This window comes from Rhamphochromis longiceps, linkage group LG22, assembly GCF_057381845.1.
Source record: "Rhamphochromis longiceps isolate RC_006_pf linkage group LG22, R_longiceps_female_GT1.1, whole genome shotgun sequence".
Lineage (NCBI taxonomy): Eukaryota > Metazoa > Chordata > Actinopteri > Cichliformes > Cichlidae > Rhamphochromis > Rhamphochromis longiceps.
The window spans coordinates 28854650-28867173 of record NC_140577.1 but is presented as its reverse complement, the minus strand read 5'-3'; positions in this window follow the sequence as shown (position 1 = coordinate 28867173).

The window sequence follows — 12524 nt, the reverse complement described above, 5'->3', positions numbered from 1 at the left end:
AACCAGGCGAGAAATTTGGGTGTAGTGATGGATGCAGACCTAAACTTAGAAAAACACATTAAGACAATAACAAAATCAGCTTACTATCACCTCAAGAATATATCAAGGATAAAAGATCTGATGTCTCAACAGGACCTGGAAAAACTAGTCCATGCATTCATCTTTAGTAGGCTTGATTGCTGTAACAGCATCTTTACAGGTCTACCTAAAAAATCAGTCAGACAACTACAGCTCATTCAGAACTCTGCTGCTCGAGTCCTCACTAAGACCAAAAAAGTGGACCACATCAGTCCAGCTCTCAGGTCTTTACACTGGCTGCCTGTCCGTCAAAGGATAGACTTTAAAGTTCTGATGCTGGTCTATAAAGCTCTGAATGGTTTAGGACCAAAATACATCAGTGACCTCCTGACCCAGTATGAACCTTCCAGATCCCTCAGGTCATCTGGATCCAGTCTTTTAACCCTTTAAGACCTACCATAGAACCAAGTCCGCCAGAGCTTATGTTGTAGTGCCATTTTTGGGAGCATTTCAAGTTGCTATACATCAATACAACCATTATAGCCCAGATGTTAATAATATGTCTGCATTAAGTGCATAGTAATTACATAAATTGCAAAAAAGTGCAATAAACTACCAAAAAATTGAAAATCGCTTTTGTTTTTTTAACATATATTTCTAGTTAGAGAAATTTAAGAGGCTTATCCCTCAAAACTGTAAATACAAAAAAGTTGCACAGAATAGTTTCCCACCACAGGAAATTTATTTTGAGTGTCTTCATAGTTTTATTTTTGAAATACACCAATTTTTATATACTGCAGGAAAAACGAAAATAAATATTATACTGCAAATTTGCAAAAAAGCAGCATATGCATCAAAATAAACTATTTCCAGCAGTGCAATATGAGTCCTAAGCATCCCAGAAACGACACAGAAAGGCATAAAGTCAAAGAAAACTTTTAAAAACACCAGAATAGGCTCATGAGGCCCTGATGGTAAAAAAAAACTACATTTCAAATTCAAATTCAAAATTCTAATTCAAATTTTATTTGTCACACACACACAACCATACACAGTATGACATGGGGGTGAAATGCTTGTAGCTGTACAATGCCCGACCATTAAATGACAGAAGAAAAGTTTTACAATATTTACAATTTACAGTTTACTACACAAAATTTACAAAATTTACAAATTTCCGCAAAATGACGTCACTTCCGGTTTCGGGCAGGTCATGGCGGACATGCAAAAGTTCGCGCTGACGTCTATTCCAACGTAGGAAGTGTTATGAACAGCTGATCGGATCGGGAAAGCGTGTTTCTGGAATATTGTGTTTTTGTTGCTGCAAGCGCTTTTTATGCAGTTTTTGCAAAGCTATATGTGGAAGGAAACTGTAACCTAGGACAAGCTGATGGCATAAGATGTAAGTACAACTCCTCCAGTTTCATATGCAAAAAAAATTATTGCGCTAGCTTACGTGGTTGCAGAGCTACCGGGATTTAAAAATATTTACGCAAAACAGAGCGTGCCCGCTCTGACTGGCTTTAAAGGGTTAACAGTTCCCAGAGTCAGAACCAGACACGGAGAAGCTGCATTCAGCTTTTATGCTCCTTATATCTGGAACAAACTCCCAGAAAGCCTCAGATCAGCTGAAACACTCAGTTTGTTTAAATCCAGGTTGAAGACTCACCTGTTCTCAGCTGCATTTGAATAAAGCACCAAATCCACACTTTTAAGCTTAAATTTCAAAACTAACATTTTAACTACTGATTTTATCTATTGTTCTGATTTTATCTGTTTTGATTTTATATACTGTTTTGTTTGTTTGTTTGTTTTTGTTTGCTTGTTTTAATCAATTTTAAGTCATGCTTTTTATTTGTTTTTGTTTCTAATGTCTCTGTAAAGCACTTTGAATCACCTTGTTGTTGAATTGTGCTATACAAATAAACTTGCCTTGCCTTGCCTTGAACAGTCATATAAGATTAGCTAGTAAATAACAAATAGTTAATGTTGTTCATGAGACTAAGGTCAGTGTAAATATGATATGGCCAATATTATAGTTATTATATTAATCATTATTAGTTATTACAGCAGTGAGTTTGAACTCTCAAATCAAATCACTTCTATTGTCACATCACATGTGCTATGGTCAACACTGTTGTTTTAATATGTGCAATATAAATAAATTTTGATTTGATTTGATTTATTTTTAGCTCCATTCTGCTGCTGATACATACTTTAGGTTTCTGAACATTAAACTTGTTGCTAGGGATGGGTATCATTTAGGTTTTATCCGATACCGGTGCCAAATCGGTACTTTTGAAACGGTGCCGGTGCTTAAACGGTGCTTAAACCGGTGCTTAAAGAATGGAGAACACAAAATTTGTCGAAAAACCTCTCATGTTCAGCTGTTTTTTGTAAAAAGATAACAATGTTAGCCTTTTCTGCAGCTATGGGGCATATATGGTATCACTCTTGGCTGGAAGCAGTGCTTAAACAATGGAAAAAACACAAACTTTGTCCTAAACCTCTCATGTTTAACTGTTTTCCACTTTTTCTTTGGTCTTTTTAGCCTTTTTGGCCAGGGTGAAGGGAGTATCTGCCATCAAACAAGAGGACAGCCGCATGTAGCTATGATGATGTTTGCTAGTTCAGCCTACATGCATTAATGTAATAACGTGGTTAGCCTACTCAACGTAAATTACACACGAACAACATTAAGCTGCTCACGCAGAGACGAACGGCTGCTGCCATCATCATCTGTCATCATTTCTGCTACACTGGCAGGGCTAGGGGCCAGGACTCTCCTCTTCGTGTTTTTGGGGGATGTTGCATAACAGGCAACCCACCCGCAGTATATGTGCTCGGTGTGAGGTCTCGCAGCAAGCTATCAAATACGGCGCATTTTTCGGCTTTAAAAAAAAAACGCTATGCGTCGCCAGGTGTTTCATCGGATTCGAGGTGTTACCTCCTTTGACAGTATCACAGTATCAGCTTAAAGCACTTGTTGCAGGCTGCTGAGTTTGCATATTTTGCTGTGAAGTACAGCCAGACTTTTGACCGCTTCGCCTTGGACATTTTTAATCTGTAGCTCTGCTCTAAAAGAACGTACGTACCTGGGCCCCGCCTACTATCTTCGGAAACGTAAAATGATTGGCTAGAAGTGTATCACAGCTCAGGAAAAAAAAGCACCGAAATGTGCGCTGCTTTTCGGTCTGGTTACTACCGTTTATGTCAGAACCAGTGCCATGATGGCACCAGACACCGGTACCCATCCCTACTTGTTGCTGCCTTTCATAGTGTGTAACTTGAAGGCCCTGAGTACTTTCTCCCACACTGAAAACACTGGGATGATAACATTATTTGAACATTACCTAATAAGACTGATTCAGGACAGACAGTTAGTTATGTTAAACTTTTCTAGCAGTCCTTCACAAACAGGGAACAGTCTGTCTATTCTCTCCATCTGTCAGCTGCTGCTGGCTCTTCCTCCTCCTCTTCGTCACACACTGCTGAGTTTGTCCTGGTGGATCATCAGGGGTGCAAAGCCTCACAGATGATGTGCAGCAGTGGGTCCCTCAGTCTGTCCTCACTCTGGACACTTGCAGTTGTCACACATGGAAATCAAATGTGTGATAAGCTGCAGGATTCAAACACAAGTGTAACTTATAAATACATGTTCATACTTTTATTACACAATCACAGACAAAGAAACAGAGAGAGAGAGTGCAGGACAGACAGACAGGTGACAGTCTCAGGTGTATACACTGCTACAAGACAGCACAAGAGAAGGAGGATTTAGTGTTTGTGTTATTACGAGTGCTCAACAAGAAGAGTTCCCAGCTGGTACAGTGGACACATGTGTGACTCCTGTGATTGTCAGCTCGTTCAAACACATGTTGAAGTCCGTTTGGCTCGACACCACCGAACAGAGGCAGCAATATAACATAGCTAACATTAACAGTGCAGTGACTCCTGCTTGTGCCGTGATATTCAGGACTGCAAACCGAGCAGCATCACTGACTTTCAGCTTGTTGTGTTTGTGGATATATGCCTGACTTTAATTATCCACAAAATCATCTCATTCTCTGTAAGATTAAAGTCAACTATTGTATTATTATATTTTAAAGGCTTTAAAAGTAAGTAAAACCTGAACGTACAACCATCGCTAATGGCAAATAAGTTTGTCGACATGTGGCCAACAGCAATGTTTTAATGCTCCTCATTATTAAACATTTGCACAGAAATAAGTGACATAATATTCAGTACTTACTTTTAACAGTTTACTCTTCGGCCGCTCCGCTTCTGCCGTCTGCGGCAAAATTATCCACACCGACTGCCGCGCTATGAATTGTGGGATATGTTGGGCCACGAAGTCTACACTGCCACAGCCTTAAAATTCAGGGAAATGAAGGACGCATTTGAGGGCCGCATTTCGAGCACCCTTTGAATTGGGACAGCCTACGGCGCGCCACTGTGACGTAATCGGCCTTAAAATGCAGCCTTTAAGGCTGCAGACCCTGAATTGGGATACAGCCGCTGTTTCGGTACCTGGTGGTCTTAGTCCGGAGGCTCCTGTAGCGCCTCCCAGAGGGCAGGAGGGTGACGAGTCCATGTGATGGGTGATTTTCCCAGCCCTTTTCAGACACCGCTTCCTGTTGATGTCCTTTATGGCAGGAAGTGGTGCTCCGGCGATGCGCTGGGAAGTTTTCACGACCCTCTGCAACGCCTTCCGGTCCGAGGCAGAGCAGTTCCCGTACCAGACTGTTATGCAGTTGGTCAGGATGCTCTCGATGGTGCAGCGATAGAAGTTCACCAGAATGTCTGAGGACAGGTGGTTCTTCCTCAGAGTCCTCAAGAAGAAGAGGCGCTGGTGAGCCTTCTTGACCAGCTTGGAGAAGTTGGTCGTCCAGATGAGATCCTCGGAGATGTGGACACCCAGGAACTTGAAGCTGCTCACATGCTCCACAGCCGTCCCCTTAATGTGGATGGGTGGATGTGGGTCAGCATTCCTCCTGTAGTCCACGATGAGCTCCTTGGTCTTCTCGGTGTTAAGCAGCAGGTTGTTTGTGTTGCACCACTCAGCCAGACGATCCACCTCCTCCCCGTAGGCGGCCTCATCGTTGTCACTGATGAGGCCAATCACTGCGGTGTCGTCTGCAAACTTAATGATGGTGTTAGAACCATCGGCAGGTCTGCAGTCGTGGGTGAAGAGGGAGTAGAGGAAAGGGCTCATCACACAGCCTTGTTCATCGTGATTGTAGATGAGCAGTGGTTATCCAGCCGGACATGTTGGGGGCGGTTGGTCAGGAAGTCCAGTAACCATTTGCACATGAGGGAACTGATGCCCAGGTCTGTCAGTTTCCTGATGAGTTGTGAGGGGAGGATTGGATTGAATGCTGAACTGAAGTCTATAAACAGCATTCTGGCGTAGGTGTTGTTGTTGTCCAGGTGTGAGAGGACAGAGTGCAGTGCGATGGAGTCTGCATCCTCTGTGCTCCTGTTCTGGCGGTATGCAAATTGGTGGGGGTCCAGGGTGGGGGGGGGAGACAGGATTTGTGTGCTAGGACCAGCTGCTCTAAGCACTTAGTGATGATGGGGGTGAGTGCTACTGGGCGGTAGTCATTGAGGCAAGATGGGTTGGAGTTTTTGGGTATCGGGACCATTGGGCCGGAACCACAGCAGGCCGGTACCACAGCATGGGCCAAAGACAGATTAAATATGTCTGTGAGCACTCCTGCAAGCTCCCCAGACCACGCTCTGAGAACACGCCCAGGGATGCCATCAGGGCCTGCAGCCTTGTGGACATTGATCCTGCTCAGCACCGCTCCTACATCGGTGGGGGAGAGAGTCAGAGGTTGGTGGTCTGGCATCACGTCTGCTTTGGTTGTGGTTGTGGGGTTCCCTCGCTCAAAACGAGCATAAAAGTTGTTGAGCTCGTTGAGGAAGGAGACATCAGAGGATGCGGAGGAGGGTTTGGTGGTCCTGTAGTCTGTAATGGTCTGGAGTCCTTGCCACATGCGTCGGGGGTTGGAGTTGGAGAAGTGTTCTTCTACCTTCTTTTTGTAGTGGTGTTTGGCTTTTTTGATACCCTTCTTTAGATTAGCCCTGGCTGTACTGTAGGCGTGTGCATCTCCTGACCTAAAGGCAGTGTTGCGGGCCTTCAGGAGGAGACGAACATCCCGGTTCATCCAAGGCTTCTGGTTGGGGTACATAGTGATCCGTTTCTGGGTGGTGACACTGTCTGTGGTTTTGGAGATGTAAATGGCCTGCATTTGTATAGCGCTTTTCTAGTCCATAGGACCCCAAAGCGCTTTACACTACATTCAGTCATTCACCCATTCACACACACATTCACACACTGGCGATGGCAAGCTACATTGTAGCCACAGCTGCCCTGGGGCGCACTGACAGAGGCGAGGCTGCCGGACACAGGTGCCACCGGGCCCTCTGACCACCACCAGTAGGCAAACATGGGGTTAGTATCTTGCCCAAGGATATTTGGCATGCAGCCAGGATGCAGCCTGGGATCGAACCACCGACCTTCTGATTAGTGGCTGACCTGCTCTGCCACCTGAGCTACAGCCACCAGAGTGAATGTGTCAGGTTTCAGTTAACGGACTCAGGCGCAGACCGGGACTCCTTACAGGATTTACAGATTTTATTTACACAACGACACCAGGTGATGCTATTTACAAAGTGCTGGAGGGAGGGGAGGGGGGTCCAGGGTTCCGGGGTATGTGAGGGAAAAGACGGGAATCTGACGTCCTCCAAAGGCTCTCTCTCTTCACTCCCCACACTGGGGAAACACCATCCACTCACTCGTCCACGGGATGACAGGCAGGCAGGGAAAGGTCCGGGATAGATCTGTACACAGAGATTATAGTTAGAGGCAAACAGACGGAACGAACTCACAGATCCTTATTTACAATCTACTGAGCGACTGACGCTGATAACTCAACGATCCAGCGACGAGTGACACAGTGCTGCTGTCTTAAATCGGCCTTGTGATTATCCCGATCGGCAGCAGGTGCGTGGGCCAGGGGCGGGAGCCCATAATGAGCATCGCCCCGGCAGGAGAGAGAGAGAGAGAGAGAGAGAGAGAGAGAGAGAGAGAGAGAGAGAGAGAGAGAAAACATGTTGCTTAATACAGAATCAGCTGGTGAGGCACAGGGACCATGACAGAATGTAATCCAGTACAGATGAGGCGTACTGGTCCAGGTCTGTGTGGGTGAACATATTCCAGTCTGTGTTTTTAAATCTGTTCTGGAGAACTGCGTCTGTCCCCTCTGGCCACACTTTAATTGTCCTAAGTTTCACACGTTGGATGAGTGGTGAATACAGAGGTGTGAGGAACAGGGAGAGATGATTGTCCAATGTGGGGGAGGGGTGTTTCTTTGTAAGCTCCAGCCAAGTTGGAATAAACATGGTCTAAAGTAGTGATGTGCGATACCACTGATTTCCTTTCCGATCCAATACCAAGTAATATTCATGGTGGTATCGACGATACTGATCCGATACCGATACTTTATACAAAAATGTATTTTATTTATTGTATCTCAAATTATAGCGTCATAATGATTACAGGACATCAGATTACTTGTTCTTATCACTTAATAATGTTCATCAAACCCAGTTTGCAGCACAAACTGGGTTTGATTTGCAAAAAACAGTGCTGATGATTCAATGAGGTTACTAAAACCAGCGTAAGTTGTCTCCACAAAGCCACCAGATCCTGCCAAAAGAACTACAATAGCATATCCTCATTAATACTTCTCTGCCACTGATGTCACTGTGATCTTTTATTTTTTCAACTCACAGTGATTAGGCCTTCAGTGAAACTTGTGGTATTTATTCTAACCTTGTGTGTCTTGTGTGTTTTTTTTATTGGGGCGACCGTGGCTCAGGGGGTTGGGAAGCGTATCTGTAACCGGAAGGTCGCCGGTTTGATCCCCGGGCTCTCTGTCCTGGTCGTTGTGTTCTTGGGCAAGACACTTTACCCTACCGCCTACTGGTGATGGCCAGAGGGGCCGATGGCGCGATATGGCAGCCTCGCTTCTGTCAGTCTGCCCCAGGGCAGCTGTGGCTACATCTGTAGCTGCCTTCACCAGTGTATGAATGTGAGAGTGAATGAGTGTATGAATGTGAGAGTGAATGAATAGTGGAATTGTAAAGCGCTTTGGGTGCCTTGAAAAGCGCTATATAAATCCATTATTATTATTATTATTTTGTTCTCATCCCGCAGTCCTCATCCCTCATCACTTGTCTTTATGGATGTCTCTGTGCCTGGAGTCTGTGACATTGTGTTATTTTTTTCCCTTACATGCTTTATTAATGGAATCTATTATTTAAACATTTGGGCCACCTCCTCTAGCTTGAGGGTAGGGTAACTGGTAAATTCAAAGCTTTGCTTTTACACTCAGCTCTCTCTTTACCATGACGGACCAGTACAGCGTCTGCATCACTGCAGCCGCAGCACCAATTTGTCGGTCGATCTACCTTCACTTGTGAACAAGACCCAAAAATAAAATAGTATTATATTTTTTATATTTTTCTTATTTGTTTTTTGCAAGTGAAAGAACCATTGTTATAATTACTAAATAGAATGAAACAGTCTTGATAGCTGGGAATCGGTCCGCCAGGACCATTGCTCCTGGCCGCCGCCCGACTCACATTGCACCTGACCCCTTTGGTGCCTCCTGTGGGTGGTGGGCCTATGTCCCTTTTTCGGGCTGTGCCTGGCCGGGCCCCATGGACTAACGCCCGGCCACCAGACGCTTGCCCTCGGGCACCCTATCCCGGGCAGGCTGAACTGTTCCCTCGATGGTCTCTTCATAGGGGACTTCTCACCCTTAGAGATAGGGTGAGAAGTTCGGCCATTCGGGAGGGGCTCAGAGTAGAGCCGCTGCTCCTCCACATCAAAACGAGCCAGTTAAGAGGGGTTCGGGCATCTGACAAGGATGCCTCCTAGGCAAGTTTTTCCGGGCATGTCCCACCGGGAGGAGGCCCCCGGGGCAGGACATAATGGAGGGATTATATCGCTTGGCTGCCCTGGGAATGCCATGGTATTCCCCCGGATAAGCTGGAGGAGGTGTCTGGGGAGAGGGAGGTCTGGGCTTCTCTGCTTGGGCTGCTGCCCCCGCGACCCGGCTCCGGATAAGCGGAAGAAAATGGACGGGTGGATGGAGAATGAAACATTGGGAAGTAGTTATTTAATATTTACAAAACAGAAGTGTTATGTAAAACTTTTGCATTAAAACACACATTATGATCTTTGCTGATAATATGTTAGCTGATGCCTGTTCTCTAACTTCACAATTATAATTTACAACTGAGGAATGCAAGGAGGTCCTACTTCTCTGACATCATCACTAAAAACAGCCATAATGCTCGGGTCTTATTTTCTACAGTTGACAGGCTAACAAACCCCCCTGTGTCAGTGGCAGCTGAACTTCATTCGACCATGGCCTGCAATGACTTCACTGAAAAAATCCAAAAAATTAAACAAGCAATTGGTACATCAACAGCAGATCCAGGATATGTACTGTGTCCACCAAAAAACTGTTTAAACACCATGAAACAGTTTCAACCTATTAACAGCAAAGACCTGGAGGACATCTTAGGTCAACTGAACTCCTCCTCCTGCTGTTTAGATGTCCTGCCAACAAGTTTTTTCAAAAAGGTCTCAAAGACTTTAGAGTCAGACCTGTTACAGATCGTCAACTTTTCTTTATTATCAGGTGTGTTTCCAGAATCACTAAAAACTGCTGTAATCAAACCTATACTGAAAAAGGACAATCTTGACAAGACACAAATGAACAACTACAGGCCGATCTCAAATCTCCCGTTTTTAAGTAAGATCATTGAAAAAGCAGTTTCTCAACAGCTCAGTTACTTCTTAAAACAGAATAATTGCTACGATGCCTTCCAGTCAGGTTTTAGACAGAACCACAGCACTGAAACCGCTCTGACCAAAGTGTTTAATGACATATGTCTGAATACAGACAGTGGAAAAATGTCAGTCCTAGTTTTACTGGATCTCAGTGCAGCATTTGATACAGTTGACCACAACATATTACTCAAACGACTGGAGAACTGGACAGGTCTTTCAGGAACTGTACTAAACTGGTTCAAAACATACGTAGAAAACAGGAAATACTTTGTATCAATAGGTAACTTCACATCTGAGCAGACAAGTATCACATGTGGAGTTCCCCAAGGTTCCATCTTGGGACCCCTTCTGTTTAACATCTACATGCTCCCACTGGCACAGATTATAAACAACAACAAAATAAACTATCACAGCTATGCAGATGACACACAAATATATATCACAATGTCACCAGGAGACCGAGGCCCTGTACAGGCTCTTGGTAAATGCATTGAGGAAATCAATGACTGGTTGTGCCACAATTTTCTCCAGCTAAACAAAAACAAAACTGAGGTAATAGTCTTTGGCGCCAAAGAAAAACGATTACAGGTCACCAGAGAACTTCAATCTATACATCTAAAAACCACAAACCAGGTGAGAAATTTGGGTGTAGTGATGGATGCAGACCTAAACTTAGAAAAACACATTAAGACAATAACAAAGTCAGCTTACTATCACCTCAAGAATATATCAAGGATAAAAGATCTGATGTCTCAACAGGACCTGGAAAAACTAGTCCATGCATTCATCTTTAGTAGGCTTGATTGCTGTAACAGCATCTTTACAGGTCTACCTAAAAAATCAGTCAGACAACTACAGCTCATTCAGAACTCTGCTGCTCGAGTCCTCACTAAGACCAAAAAAGTGGACCACATCAGTCCAGCTCTCAGGTCCTTACACTGGCTGCCTGTCCGTCAGAGGATAGACTTTAAAGTTCTGATGCTGGTCTATAAAGCTCTGAATGGTTTAGGACCAAAATACATCAATGACCTCCTGACCCAGTATGAACCATCCAGATCCCTCAGGTCATCTGGATCCGGTCTTTTATCAGTTCTCAGAGTCAGAACCAGACACGGAGAAGCTGCATTCAGCTTTTATGCTCCTTATATCTGGAACAAACTCCCAGAAAGCCTCAGATCAGCTGAAACACTCAGTTTATTTAAATCCAGGTTGAAGACTCACCTGTTCTCAGCTGCATTTGAATAAAGCACCAAATCCACACTTTAAGCTTAAATTTCAAAACTTACATTTAACTACTGATTTTATCTACTGTTCTGATTTTATCTGTTTTGATTTTATATACTGTTGTTTGTTTGTTTGTTTGTTAATTAGTTAGTTAGTTTATTTGCTTGTTTTAATCAATTTTAAATCATGCTTTTTATTTGTTCTTGTTTCTAATGTCTCTGTAAAGCACTTTGAATCACCTTGTTGTTGAATTGTGCTATACAAATAAACTTGCCTTGCCTTGCCTTGCCTCTTTCCATGATGGCAATGAAAGTTGATTCTTGAATAGGCCTAATTGGCATGTTAGTTCTCTCTTGTAAAATTCATATTTTTACGTTTCAAGGAATTTTGGGGTATTATTTGTGCTATTTCTACTATGTTACTTAGATATAAATCACTTAGATAAGTCAATGTTTTTGCAATCACCAGCTGCTGAGGCATCAGCTTAGTTGAAAGGAATATTGACAGAGAAGGTGTGGATGCATTTTAAAGTTGCCAACGCATTAACTGTCAAAGCTACAGAGGAAAGGACTCGTAATAATGTGTTAAATTAGTTCTAGATTTGTACTTTATTTTGTGACCAGCAGAGATGGGCAGTAACGCGTTACTGTAATCTGATTACTTTTTCAAGTAACGAGTAAAGTAAGGGATTACTATTGCAAAAACGATAATTAGATTACCGTTACTTTCCCGTAGGAACACTGCGTTACTGCGTTACTAAAACCGTGATTTTTTGCGAGAATTTCTCATGACAGTGACGGAAGCGAGTGCGCCGTTAGTGACAACAGCTGTGTGCAGATCAACAATGGATCACGTATCAATTGTGGGAGAGAGTATGAGCGTGCAGCGTTGAAAGCGTGGAAGTACTGACCTTACTTTGAGTTTGATTCCATAAAAAGTGACAAAAACATTAGCGTCCATCGTGCGTGGGAAGAAAACTTCTTTTTACAGCGAAAAAAACCCCTAAACTTCCAAGCAAGCACCGAGTGCACAACGACGTAATGGGAAATTCACAGAGAAACTCGCGGATTCTTCAACTGACCGCGGCACACCTGCACCAGGGTAAACCTCCGCCTACCCTAGTCCTGCTTTACAGGTGAAAATAGAGCAACAGGACCGCTGAGTCTTTGACTTTATTTATTTTCTGCTGTGTTTTACTTGCATCTATTTGAAAGAGTGAGTGTAAACACAATTTTTTTTTTTTTATGTGCTGGAATGTGCAGAAAATAGGTTTAAATATTAAACTAACTTATTCAAGTCAGAGAATGTTGCATATAATTAACTTTTTGCCGGATGCATAAAGTTAAAAGATTAAAACTGATAAAACAAGTTAGAAAAGAGACTTTTCCATTTGATTACATTTTGTATGATG